The sequence below is a fragment of the Schistocerca cancellata genome, chromosome 1 (assembly GCF_023864275.1).
Source record: "Schistocerca cancellata isolate TAMUIC-IGC-003103 chromosome 1, iqSchCanc2.1, whole genome shotgun sequence".
Lineage (NCBI taxonomy): Eukaryota > Metazoa > Arthropoda > Insecta > Orthoptera > Acrididae > Schistocerca > Schistocerca cancellata.
The window spans coordinates 550,730,294-550,745,403 of NC_064626.1; the positions used below are offsets into that span (position 1 = coordinate 550,730,294).

General features: G+C 44.9%; 1 protein-coding gene across 4 annotated transcripts in view; it reads left to right on the plus strand.

Moving 5' to 3' along the window:
• LOC126180278 (protein retinal degeneration B) overlaps positions 1–15,110 on the plus strand; it is a 589,076-nt gene that overhangs the window by 198,187 nt on the left and 375,779 nt on the right. The window lies entirely within an intron of this gene.

Sequence of the window (15,110 nt, forward strand, 5' to 3'; positions counted from 1 at the left end):
GGGAAGTGGCGGTGCGGTCCCCTACGGCACTGCGTAGGATCCTACGGTCTTGGCGTGCATCCGTGCGTCGCTGCGGTCCGGTCCCAGGTCGACGGGCACGTGCACCTTCCGCCGACCACTGGCGACAACATCGATGTACTGTGGAGACCTCACGCCCCACGTGTTGAGCAATTCGGCGGTACGTCCACCCGGCCTCCCGCATGCCCACTATACGCCCTCGCTCAAAGTCCGTCAACTGCACATACGGTTCACGTCCACGCTGTCGCGGCATGCTACCAGTGTTAAAGACTGCGATGGAGCTCCGTATGCCACGGCAAACTGGCTGACACTGACGGCGGCGGTGCACAAATGCTGCGCAGCTAGCGCCATTCGACGGCCAACACCGCGGTTCCTGGTGTGTCCGCTGTGCCGTGCGTGTGATCATTGCTTGTACAGCCCTCTCGCAGTGTCCGGAGCAAGTATGGTGGGTCTGACACACCGGTGTCAATGTGTTCTTTTTTCCATTTCCAGGAGTGTATATCGGCACCGATCCACCTTCCCACCGAGCGCCACCTACCCGCTGTCCCTGTCCGTTTCCTCCATCCTGGGTATTCTGAGATTCTCGGGGGATGTCGGACACACTTGTGCATCCGCACTGAAGCAGGCGGATTCATTGCCCATCCAGTCGAAAATCCCGATGCAGCTGACATCAGACATGTCCGAAAGAAGAGACACCACGCGCTCATATAAAGGTTCCGTTTTATCGAACTAGTTCATGCGTGTCGGCAGACTGTGAGGGATGATAAAATGAGGTGCGACATTGCGTCTTCCAGATAAATTTTGTAAAACAAACTAAGGTTACAGTCAAAGAATCCGTATTTTCACAGTTCTTCCTCTCTCGAGGGAAAATGAGAGTAAAGTGATTTTGAATTTAAGTGCCCCGTAGATGATCAATAATACTGTACAATAATACTTCTTAATATTACTGATCCTCTTCCTAGCTTGCTCAATAAAAATGGACAATAATTGCTTTACTTTCTTTCAAACATAAAAAGTTGGTTGAATAGTTAGTATAATCGGCGTCAAAAATTCACTTACGAAAACTTATTGAGAAAATTGAAGTTGCACGAAATAAATCAGTATCGAAACTTTTTATTTGTTGATTGTATAACACTTAGTACATTAGTGGAAGTGGTTGCTTCTATGCTTGTTCCTATTTTCATATGCCCAACTAGCCAAGGTTACTAAACCGGGAGTAAAGTCAGTGCTAGATTGGTCAAACAGAACTTTGTATGGCTAGGTATGCACACAGCCTGCAGAACATTTATAAACTTATTTGTGGCGCGCCAGAGGAATAAAATCACGCGGCATGTCAGAGCACCGTTAGGCACCTATTTCCACCAAACCAATGGTTAGAACGTGTGCATGCTGACATCGTAGGCCCACTCGCAGCATCGGAAGGCTACAGTTACTGCCTCACGGTAGTAAACACGTTCACCACCAGGTGACCTGAGGCGTTTGCGATGAATGACAGCCGGCCTGTGTGGCCGAGCGGTTCTAGGCGCTTCAGTCTGGAACCTCGCGACCGCTACGGTCGCAGGTTCGAATGCTGCCTCGGGCATGCGCGTGTGTGCTGTCCTTAGTTTAGTTAGGTTTAATCAAAATTATTGATCAGTTTGGTGTGACGTCACGTGTGCTGCACTGCTGTTGAAATAGCTCGTTAATATTTTATAAATTTTAGACTGCATTTACATATTTTAAAGTTTGTTTTAATATTTGCCGTAAAAGTAACTCATTAGTGGATTTTCATTAATCTCAGTCTTCCTTCCTGTGTCATTGACTCGAGTGGTCTATTATTTGTGAGTCTGCTTTCGTCGTTCGTCTAAGCCTCGCGCCCCAGTAGTGTGTTTACATTTTGCGACGTGCACTGCAGCTGTAGCGGTTATAAGCTAAGTACTGACAAACTTATTTGTGCTTTGTAATACAGTTATTAAATTTAATAGATTTCAGCGGTGTTTCGTGCCGTTTGTGGCGAAATAATGACTTAATAAACTTTTGTAATCGTTCGCTCGCTGTGTTTTATACAGTTTTCAGTGTGTTGAAGTCGTCGTTTAATAAATTTCGTGCTTCAGTTTTCAACTGACGTTTATTATTGTTTCTAGTGAAATATTTCAGTAAAATTTTGATTTAGTGTTTTAACTTCGCTTAGTGTTACAGTGGTCGTTTTAATTTTTTGGTTTTAACTAATAATTTTGTGAAGTTTTGCTGGTATTGGTATCGGCTGTGTTGTAGTAGTATTAATACAAGTAGCTGCTTTCTTAGTAGGCAGAGAATTTCGAGATCATTATTGTTAGTTCTTAAATAGTTCTACTGGTGTAACTGAACTTTGGTAACGTAGACGTATAGTTTTATTCAGTAACTGTAAAATTTTATCATGAGTGAAAAGTGTGGGCTCTGTCGTAGGTTTGTGAGTAGTGGATTACGGTGTGGGATTTGTTCAAAGTATTTTCATTGGGGGGGAATGCAGTGGGGAAGCCAGTGGTCTTTTCAGGGAGATCCTCTCCTGGGAATGTAGAATCTGTAGTAGAAACAAGTTAATAGAGGAGCAGGAGCGTAAGATCTGTGCCCCTCAGGTGCAGTTACAATGCGCAAAGGAGGAACTAGGTAAGTTGACGAGGGTGAAGGGTGGTGGGGAATGGGAACTGACAGTTGGCAAGAAGGTAGCTAGGAAGAGGAGGTATTCAGATAGTTTTACTTTGCATACATGCAATAGATACGACCAACTGTCAGAGTTGAGTGGAGAGGAGCCTCGTGTAGCCGTAGATGTAGGTAACTTGCAGCAGTCCTCGGCAATTAGGAGGCCTAGGTTAGTTGCAAAGATTAGCAGAAAGAAGGTTCTGCTGCTAGGTAGTTCCCACGGTAGAGGTGTGGGCCAACAGTTGCAGGTAGTGCTTGGGAGTGAGTACCAGGTCACCAGCATTGTGAAGCCTAGTGCAGGGTTGGCTCAGGTGACTGAAAGCATAGGGGAGTTATGTAAGAATTTTACGAAAGAGGATCGGGTAGTGATAGTGGGTGGAGCAGGGAACAGTCTCGATAGGGACGGGGAATATGTCGTCAGTGGTGACTTGATTAAGATAGCTACTCAAACTGGTGGCAGTAATGTGCATTTCGTGCAACTGTTTCAGCGTCATGATCGGCCTCACCTTAATGCGGCTGTTAGGCGCGTTATTGTGGGGCTGGGGAGGGCACTGATGGCGGAGGGCATGGATCACATCTCAGTGGTGCCAGTTGGGTCTATCAGTAGATGGGGTTTCACTAGGCATGGCCTGCACCTCAATAGGTATCGGAAGGGGAGGCTGGCTAAGCTTATAGGTGACAGTGTAGTGGGTGGTGGTGGTGGTGGTGGTGGTGGTGGTATCACTCACGGAAAAATTGCTGTAGTAGTTGGTGTTAGAGCTGCACCTTTCTTGGACTGAAGTCAGCTGATAGGTATACCTGCTTAAAGGAAGTGCCTCTAAGGGCTCACCTCCAGAGGATATAATGCTTCCAAGTAGAGAAGGAATTAGCATATTTCATCAAAATATAAGAGGTATTAGAGATAAAGTTAGTGAACTGCTAATAGACGTTAACTCTGAAATTATTGGTATATCAGAGCACCACTTAAATAATTTGATAATTCAGAGGCTTCCTTTACCAGGCTACATATTAGATGGCTGTTTCTCGAGGAGTTCCTTGCGGGGTGAGGGAGTGGCTCTGTACGTAAAAAACAGTATTTCATTTGAGTCCATAGACGTATCACGACACTGCACTGAACAGATATTTGAAAGTTGTGCAGCATTAGTTGAATTTAGTGAAACTAAGCTTCTAATTGCTGTTGTTTATAGGTCCCTTAACTCCGACTTCAGAGCATTTTTGCTTAAGCTAGAGAGGGTTGTTGATTCAGTTTGTAGGAAGTACCAGAAAGTAGTTATGTGTGGTGACTTCAGTATTAATTTTGTACATGATTTTGTAAGAAAAAGGATGTTGGTAGATCTCCTAAATTCATATGATCTGATGCAATCTGTGTTTTTTCCAACTAGGGTGCAGGGGAACAGTAGCACAGTCATAACAATATTTTTATTCATTCTTCATTACTAGATGGGCATTCTGTTAGTAAAAGGGTGAATGGCCTTTCAGACCATGATGCACAAATTTTAACACTAAAAGGTTTTTGTACTCAAACCAATGTCGTATTTAACTACAAACTACGTAGGAAAGTTAATCCAACAGCAATAGAGAGTTTTTCAAAACTTGTCAAGGAACAAGAGTGGCAAGATGTTTATAGTGCCTGTAATGTCCCCACAGAAAATACCCTCTACCACGCATCAATTAATCATTTTCAATCAAATAATCCACATTCATTCACTTTGGAAAAGTTATCTGATCTGATTTTCTCGTAAAATATGCGGCGACAGCTCGACGACGCCAAAGTATTTTCTAGTGCGTTTATTCATTGAAATAACAGAGATGCATATATGCATTCTCCATGGTTGTTAAGAGTGGTAACTAGGACAGCTTCTGGAGTACCTGTTGAGGGATTGACGTGTTTCTGAGAGATACATATTCTGCTTTTCTTCTCGCTAAAGCGAGCCAATTAACATTTGTGCCGCTAGCGGTTTGTTTGAAGAGAAAGAGACTGTAAACGGAAAATAATTAAGGCGTGGAATCACCGGAGATCTGGACATGTAATGGAGATAGATTTAATGCACAATTTCCTCCATAAATAAGGTTCGTGACTTTTTTGTTGTGGAGTGAATGAACGAATGAGTTTTTTCTGAATCATTTGATGATCACGTTGGCCCTGTAATTAGCGGGGAAGTTTCAGCTGTGTCGAAGAGAGCCTGCAATCACTGAGTCTGTGTTAAATCGTCCAAAAAGGCTTCGTACAAATCTGGAATTCGCAATCTTTCGTAAAAGGAACAAATTGTCCAAACGATTGATTCTCCCGACTGACTGCCGTGTTTAACAGTAATAATAAATGTAAAGATCTCTTACAGCAAGCCAGCCGCTGATTACCAAGACGAAGGGCTCCACCAAAGATCCTATTTGGCTGATTTCACGTAATGAAATATTATATTAAAAACTGTACACAGATAAAGGAGAGAAAGAGAGAGAGCGAATGAAAATAGAGATAATACTAATAATCCTCCATTAGTCTAATTTTTCGCCTGTCTTATCACGGATCAACCAAGAACTGGGAGGGCCTTACTTTACTGTATATATTTGTGTGTGAAGGTGAAGTGATCTTAAAGGCAACAGATACACGTCTATACAGACAAGACATTACACAGAGATAGCGGCTAGCTGCATTCATCATCTATTCTTAGATAAAGAGACGGAAACTTATTATCCGAACATTTAAAAATGTTAAATGCCGATAATATAGATGATAAATACAATGCTTTCCATAACACATTTCTCATGCTCTTTGAGAGTTGCTTTCCATTAGAACATTCTAAACGGGGTACTAGCAGTAATGGACAGCCCGGTTGGCTGACTAGTGGGATAAGGATATCATGTAGAACAAAGCGGGAATTATATCAAAATGTTGGAAGTAGTCACAATCAAGCTACAGTAGCCCATTACAAACAGTATTGTAAGGTCATTAAAAACGTTATTAGCCAGGCAAAAAGTATGTGGTATGCAAATAGTATAGCTAATTCACAGGATAAAATTAAAGTCATATGGTCAGTTGTGAAGGAAGTGTCTGGTCAGCAGCACAAGATTGATGATATAAAGTCAGTTCGCAGTAACAATATTTCTGTTACTGATAAATCAGATGTATGTACGGTATTTAACAACCATTTTCAGAGCATTGCTGGTGAATTAAATAAAAATTTAATTTCTTCAGGAAATCATATAAATTTCTTAGCAAATGCCTTTCCGAGATTGACGTCGGAAATACTCCTCTGTGATACAGACAAGAGGGAGATTGAGTCAATAATTAAATCACTGAAGACTAAGGACTCTCATGGTTATAATGGAGTGTCTAGTAGAATATTAAAGTACTGTGCTGCACATGTTAGCCTTGTATTTAACCATATTTGTAATTTTTCCTTTAGGAATGTTCAGTTTCCTGAGCGATTAAAGTACTCAGTAGTAAAGCCGCTTTATAAAAAGGGAGAAAGGGATAATGTAGATAATTTTAGACCTATTTATATGCCATCAGTGTTTGCAAAAGTTATCGAAAAGGTTGTGCGTGTAAGGTTAATTGATCAGTTTATATCACACGATTTGCTATCAAATGTACAGTTCGGCTTTAGAAGTCGTTTGACAACTGAAAATGCTATATTCTCTTTTCTCTGTGAGGTGCTGGATGGGCTAAACAAAAAGTTTCGAACGCTTGGCGTATTTTTTGATTTGACAAAGGCATTTGACTGTGTTGATCTCAATATATTGCTCCAGAAGTTGGACCATTACGGAATAAGGAAAGTAGCTCACAATTGGTTCACCTCTTACTTTAGCAACAGGCAGCAAAAGGTCATTATTCACAATGTTGATAACGGCTATGATGTGGGATCTGAGTGGGGTACTGTCAAGTGGGGGGTACCCCAGGGATCAGTGTTGGGGCCGCTCCAGTTCCTTATTTATATAAATGATATGCCCTCTAGTATTATGGGTAACTCTAAAATATTTATGTTTGCTGATGACACTAGCTTGGTAGTAAAGGATGTTGTGTGCAACATTGACTCGGTTTCAAGTAGTGCAGTACATGACAGTTCATGGCTTGTAGAAAATAAACTAACGTTAAATCACAGTAACACTCAGTTTTTACAGTTTCTAACACACAATTCAACAAAACCTGACGTTTTAATCTCACAGAACGGGCACATGATTAGTGAAACTGAACAGTTCAAATTCCTAGGTGTTCAGATAGATAGTAAGCTGTTGTGGAAAACCCACGTTCAGGATCTTGTTCAAAGTCTTAATACTGCCATTTTCACTATTCGAACGGTATCGAAAGTGAGTGATACTTCGACACGTAAATTAGTCTACTTTGCTTATTTTCATTCACTTATGTCGTAGGGTATTATGTTTTGGGGTAACTCTTCCCATTCTAGAAGGATATTTTTGGCTCAGAAACGGGCGGCTCGGGCAATAAGTGGTGTGAGTTCACGAACCTCTTGTCGACCTCTGTTCACGAGTCTGGGTATTTTGACATTGGCCTCTCAATATGTATATTCCTTATTGTTTTTTCTTGTTACCAATATTAGTTTATTTGCAACAATGAGCAGCTTTCACTCGGTTAATACTCGGCAGAAATCAAACCTCCATTTGGATCGGACTTACTTAACTCTTGTGCAAAAAGGTGTGCAGTATACTGTTGCATCCATTTTCAATAAGCTGCCACTCGAATTCAAAAATCTTAGCAGTAATCCACGCGCTTTCAAATTGAAACTGAAGAGTTTCCTCATGGGTCACTCCTTCTATTCTGTCGAGGAGTTCCTTGAAAAATTAAGCTGATTCTCATTGTATAGCTGATAGGATTTGCTTAAACTTATGGACTGATTTTCTTGCAGGTTCATGAACATTTATTTTTATCTGTTATTACTTTTTTGTTGTAAGTTCATGTACTGACACGTTCCATGACCTTGGAGATTTGCTCCTCAATTTGGTCCCACGGAACTTGACGTGTAAATAAATAAATAAATAGTTCTAAGTCCAGGGGACTGATGACCTCAGATGTTGAGTCCCATAGTGCTCAGAGCCGTTTGAACCAATGAATGACATTGCGGCAGAATCTCTAATGCAAACATTTTTCCGCGGCGGGATTGTCCTGTTCGGAGTCGCGCTGAAAATTACGATGATCAGCTATAGCAGTTTGAAGTCTATGTTTTCAGAGCATTGAGCACGTTATTAGGTAGGAAGCACTTACACACCCGCGTCAAACGGTATCGTTGAGCATCTTCATTGGCAGTTGAAAGCAGTACTGAGATGTCACGCAACACCCAAATGGGCAGAGACACTGTCTGTCGTGCTCTGCATCTACGAACGTCATTTAAGGGTGATCTTAAGAGCACAGCAGCGGAACTGGTGTGTGGACAAACGTTACGCCTACCTTTCGTACAGCATAGCAGATGACACAATCACCGCCTTAGACTTCGCTACCGTGCTCCTACACAACGATGCAAAGCATAAGCCACGACGGACTGTGTCCGGTAGTCAGCAGGGGCAACCGTGCTTTCCGGATAATGGTGTATGGTACACTCACCTCAGTCGCAATGGATCGGATGAATCCAGCGGTTCTGGATGCAATAGATGTTACAAATAGTGCGGAACGCAAGCCAGAGAAGACAGAAAAATCAACAACAAGAGGTGTTCCTGTACCCTGTGAGCACCATGGTGAACCAGGCACTGCGCCACCGAGACCGACGTCGAAGATTACTACGTCGCTCCCTGATGGAGCCACTGTCACACATGATGAACCACCCGGTTTCAAGAAACTAGTTGTTACGAGGACGGCATTTTACATTCTATCTGCACTATCTTTAGCACTAACAGGGATAGTCATGTAGTGACCTGATGTTTTGTCCAGTAGAAAATAATGAATGTGTTAAAATTTCGTATATGATGTTGCATTTATTCACGCATCTCAGTGTTTATGACGTCATATTCCTTGAACCTGGGCCATCGATATATATGAGCCCTGCAACAAACGTGTGAGTTTAAGACTACAAGCTTGTCCGTCACACTTCGGGAATGTTCGGGTCCGTGCAGGGCCAACGGCAAATCAGTATTTAATTGAAAAGGTACAGAGAAAAGGTCTTAATTTAGTCTACATCTACATCCATACTCCGCAAGCCACCTGACTGTGTGTTGCCGATGGTAACTTGAGTACCTCTATCGGTTCTCCCTTCTATTCCAGTCTCGTATTGTTCGTGGAAAGAAGGATTGTCGGTATGCCTCTGTGTGGGCTCTAATCTCTCTGATTTTATCCTCATGGTCTCTTCGCGAGATATACGTAGGAGGGAGCAATATACTGCTCGACTCCTCGGTGAAGATATGTTCTCGAAACTTCAACAAAAGCCCGTACCGAGCTACTGAACGTCTCTCCTGCAGAGTCTTCCACTGGAGTTTATCTATCATCTCCGTAACGCTTTCGCGATTACTAAATGATCCTGTAACGAAGCGCGCTGCTCTCCGTTGGATCTTCTCTATATCTTCTATCAACCCTATCTGGTACGGATCCCACACTGCGAGCAGTATTCAAGCAGTGGGCGAACAAGCGTACTGTAACCTACTTCCTTTGTTTTCGGCTTGCATTTCCTTAGGATTCTTCCAATGAATCTGTCTGGCATCTGCTTTACCGACGATCAACATTATATGATCATTCCATTTTAAATCACTCCTAATGCGTACTCCCAGATAATTTATGGTATTAACTGCTTCCAGTTGCTGACCTGCTATTTTGTAGCTAAATGATAAAGGATCTATCTTTCTATGTATTCGCAGCACATTACACTTGTCTACATTGAGATTCAATTGCCATTCCCTGCACCATGCGTCAATTCGCTGCAGATCCTCCTGCATTTCAGTACAATTTTCCATTGTTACAACCTCTCGATACACCACAGCATCATCTGCAAAAAGCCTCAGTGAACTTCCGATGTCATCCACCAGGTCATTTATGTACATTGTGAACAGCAACGGTCCTATGACACTCCCCTGCGGCACACCTGAAATCACTCTTACTTCGGAAGACTTCTCTCCATTGAGAATGACATGCTGCGTCCTGTTATCTAGGAACTCGTCAATCCAATCACACAATTGGTCTGATAGTCCATATTCTCTTACTTTGTTCATTAAACGACTGTGGGGCACTGTATCAAACGCCTTGCGGAAGTCAAGAAATACGGCATCTACCTGTGAACCCGTGTCTATGGTCCTCTGAGTCTCGTGGACGAATAGCGCGAGCTGAGTTTCACATGACCGTCTTTTTCGAAACCCATGCTGATTCGTACAGAGTAGATTTCTAGTCTCCAGAAAAGTCATTATACTCGAACACAATACGTTTTCCAAAATTCTACAACTGATCGACGTTAGAGATATAGGTCTATAGTTCTGTACGTCTGTTCGACGTCCCTTCTTGAAAACGGGGATGACCTGTGCCCTTTTCCAATCCTTTGGAACGCTACGCTCTTCTAGAGACCTACGGTACACCGCTGCAAGAAGGGGGGCAAGTTCCTTCGCGTACTCTGTGTAAAATCGAACTGGTATCCCATCATGTCCAGAGGTCTTTCCTCTTTCGAGCGATTTTAATTGTTTCTCTATCCCTCTGTCGTCTATTTCGATATCTACCGTTTTGCCATCTGTGCGACAATCTAGAGAAGGAACTACAGTGCAGTCTTCCTCTGTGAAACAACTTTGGAAAAAGACATTTAGTATTTCGGCCTTTAGTCTGTCATCCTCTGCTTCAGTACCATTTTGGTCACAGAGTGTCTGGACATTTTGTTTCGATCTACCTACCGCTTTGACATAAGACCAAAATTTCTTATGATTTTCTGCCAAGTCAGTACATAGAACTTTACTTTTGAATTCATTGAACGCCTCTCGCATAGCCCTCCTCACACTACATTTCGCTTCGCGTAATTTTTGTTTTTCTGCAAGGCTTTGGCTATGGCTATGTTTATGTTTGCTGTGAAGTTCCCTTTGCTTCCGCAGCAGTTTTCTAACTCGGTTGTTGTACCACAGTGGCTCTTTTCCATCTCTTACGATCTTGCTTGGCACATACTCATCTAACGCATAATGTACGATGGTTTTGAACATTGTCCATTGACCCTCAACACTATCTGTACTTGAGACAAAATTTTCGTGTTGTGCCAACAGGTACTCTGAAATCTGCTTTTTGTCACTTTTTCTAAACAGAAAAATCTTCCTACCCTTTTTAATATTCCTATTTACGGCTGAAATCATCGATGCCGTAACCGCTTTATGATCGCTGATTCCCTGTTCTGCGTTAACTTTTTCAAATAGTTCGGGTCTGTTTGTCACCAGAAGGTCTAATATGTTATCGCCACGAGTCGGTTTTCAGATAAAGCACTTTAAAAAATTTCACTGGATTCTTTGTCCCTGCCACCCGTTATGAACGTTTGAGTCTCCCAGTCTACACTCCTGGAAATGGAAAAAAGAACACATTGACACCGGTGTGTCAGACCCACCATACTTGCTCCGGACACTGCGAGAGGGCTGTACAAGCAATGATCACACGCACGGCACAGCGGACACACCAGGAACCGCGGTGTTGGCCGTCGAATGGCGCTAGCTGCGCAGCATTTGTGCACCGCCGCCGTCAGTGTCAGCCAGTTTGCCGTGGCATACGGAGCTCCATTGCAGTCTTTAACACTGGTAGCATGCCGCGACAGCGTGGACGTGAACCGTATGTGCAGTTGACGGACTTTGAGCGAGGGCGTATAGTGGGCATGCGGGAGGCCGGGTGGACGTACCGCCGAATTGCTCAACACGTGGGGCGTGAGGTCTCCACAGTACATCGATGTTGTCGCCAGTGGTCGGCGGAAGGTGCACGTGCCCGTCGACCTGGGACCGGACCGCAACGACGCACGGATGCACGCCAAGACCGTAGGATCCTACGCAGTGCCGTAGGGGACCGCACCGCCACTTCCCAGCAAATTAGGGACACTGTTGCTCCTGGGGTATCGGCGAGGACCATTCGCAACCGTCTCCATGAATCTGGGCTACGGTCCCGCACACCGTTAGGCCGTCTTCCGCTCACGCCCCAACATCGTGCAGCCCGCCTCCAGTGGTGTCGCGACAGGCGTGAATGGAGGGACGAATGGAGACGTGTCGTCTTCAGCGATGAGAGTCGCTTCTGCCTTGGTGCCAATGATGGTCGTATGCGTGTTTGGCGCCGTGCAGGTGAGCGCCACAATCAGGACTGCATACGACCGAGGCACACAGGGCCAACACCCGGCATCATGGTGTGGGGAGCGATCTCCTACACTGGCCGTACACCACTGGTGATCGTCGAGGGGACACTGAATAGTGCACGGTACATCCAAACCGTCATCGAACCCATCGTTCTACCATTCCTAGACCGGCAAGGGAACTTGCTGTTCCAACAGGACAATGCACGTCCGCATGTATCCCGTGCCACCCAACGTGCTCTAGAAGGTGTAAGTCAACTACCCTGGCCAGCAAGATCTCCGGATCTGTCCCCCATGGAGCATGTTTGGGACTGGATGAAGCGTCGTCTCACGCGGTCTGCACGTCCAGCACGAACGCTGGTCCAACTGAGGCGCCAGGTGGAAATGGCATGGCAAGCCATTCCACAGGACTACATCCAGCATCTCTACGATCGTCTCCATGGGAGAATAGCAGCCTGCATTGCTGCGAAAGGTGGATATACACTGTACTAGTGCCGACATTGTGCATGCTCTGTTGCCTGTGTCTATGTGCCTGTGGTTCTGTCAGTGTGATCATGTGATGTATCTGACCCCAGGAATGTGTCAGTAAAGTTTCCCCTTCCTGGGGCAATGAATTCACGGTGTTCTTATTTCAATTTCCAGGAGTGTATATCCGGCAAATTAAAATCTCCACCCAGAACTATAACATGGTGGGGAAATCTACTCGAAATATTTTCCAAATTATCCTTCAGGTGCTCAGCCACAACAGCTGCTGAGCCAGGGGGCCCATAGAGACATCCAATTACCATGTCTGAGCCTGCTTTAACCGTGACCTTCACCCAAATCATTTCACATTTCGGATCTCCATCAATTTCCTTCGATACTATTGCACTTCTTTTCGCTTTAAACACGCCTCCCGCTTCACTGTCCAGCCTGTCTCTGCGATGTCGAGAACTTGTATCCACGTAAACGTCCAGACGACAATCAGTCACCTTCATTTAGACCCCAGGCCATGTCGGGATCCCGGAAAATGAATTTGATGACCGCCTGGCGAAACAGGCTACCAGTAAACCAACTCTGGAGATTGACCTCCCGGAGACTGATCTGAAGTTTTCGCGATCTGGGATACTGAATGACGCACCCTTTTAAACCACTTGTTATCAAGGAGAAAACAAATGTGTGGCGGTCATCCATGGAAGCCACTCGCAGAGACTCCGTTGTCCTTTGCCTACTCCGCATCGGCCATACTTGGCTGACACCTGGTCACCTCCTCCGTCGCGCAGACTCACTTCGGTGTCACTGGCTCCCACATGACCGTCGTCCACATCCTGCTGGACTGCCCAATTTTAACCGCTCTGCGACGGACTGACTTTAAACCTTTCCAGTACTCTGCTCCGGTATTCGGCGACAATGCCTCAATGGCTGATGTTGTTTCACGTTTTATTCGTAAGGGAGGTTTTTGTTACACAGTCTAAGGGTGGGCGTGTGGCCTTCGAACACAGGCCTCCATCCTACCTCCATTTTAACTCTGCTTCACACTTTCTTTGCTATTTGTTGGCCTTGGTGGTGTTCTTGTCCCTGTGTGTGTTCATTTCGACTTCTCTTTTAGGCTGGAGAGTTTAGTGTGTTGCAGAGTGGCTGGCTCATCCTTTTTTATTCGTGCCATCAGCCAGCCTCGGCGATCTGCTGTATTATTTTAATACCTTCCATTACTTTTCCGTTTAGTGTACGTTTCCCCCTTTTGGTTAGCTACTTTCGTTGTCTCTTTCCGTACGGTTCTCCGTTAGTTTTCCGCCCTTTTCCTTTCCCCTTTTGGGAATTGCTTTAACTTGAACGTTGTTGGCATGAGGAAAAAGGGACTGATGATCCTGTAGTTTGGTCCGTTTGTACCCGAAACCAACCTACAAGAATTACTAAACTCGTCTAAAATAGGTACTCGCTCCCCGCCGGAGACTTGCTGGCACTGCAATCTCATGTGCTGTGGCGTACGCGCTACGGCCTGTCTTTGTCGTGGACCTTGTCTTGAACCATGATGTATTTGGGTAGGTACATTCAGATGCTAAATATGTTGCGAATAGCGTTGTTAGCAAAGAATTATTAAACTAAAATGTCATGCGACGTTTCACGCATATGCAGTTTCTCACGTATCTCAGTGTTTACGACGTCGTATCTCCTGAATTATTGCAGACAGGTGGTTCTTACACCTACTGGTATTGTTGCCTGACAATAAGGGATATGTGGACCATGTTTGGTTGAAATAGGTTCCGTGTTTTAGGAAGACATTTTGAGCGCACGCAACCGCGCGCGCGCGTGCGCACACACACACACACACACACACACACACACACACACACACACACACACACACTGTGTGTGTGTGTGTGTGTGTGTGTGTGTGTGTGTGTGTGTGTGTGTTCGGTCAGTTGTTTCTGCGCCTTATACTCTCGCTGCTGCAGACGCCGCAGGGCGCGGCGCCGCCGTGTTGCACGGCGCCGGTGGGTTGCGTGCTGTGGGCTGGCTGGTCTCTTGGCAGCCCCGGCTGCGGATGAGGCACAGAAGCGGCGCTTTGTTTGAAGTCCTCGTGGCTCGAGGGCGAACATCGATCGCGTCTGCGTCGCTGGTACGCGAGCGGAAGGCGGACTTCTGTGCCGCAGTAGCACTGGGGTCGCACATCTGCAGCCTCTGTCTCACTCCTTACTCTGGGGACCACCGGGCTGTCCGCCTACGTGCCCTCGTTTAGGCCTTTGTACATGCACGACACAAAGTTGTCGTCGTTGCTGACATATGTTTGAAAACTGGTTTGATGTAGCCAAGCCTGATGCAAGTCTTTTCACAATTATTGCAACCTACATCCATTTGAAACAGCTATTACTCAATGCCTCACACAGCGTCGTATCAACCGATCCCTTCTTTTAATCAGGTTGTGGTAAAAAGTTACATTTTCCCCAACTCGTTGCGAGACAGCTTTATTTCTACACTACTGGCCATTAAAATTGCTACACCAAGAAGAAATGCAGATGATAAACGGGTATTCATTGGACAAATATATTATACTAGAACTGACACGTGATTACATTTCCACGCAATTTGGGTGCATAGATCCTGAGAAATCAGTACTCAGAACAACCACCTTTGGCCGTAATAACGGCCTTGATACGCCTGGGCATTGAGTCAAACAGAGCTTGGATGGCGTCTACAGGTACAGCTGCCCATGAAGCTTCAAAAAGATAC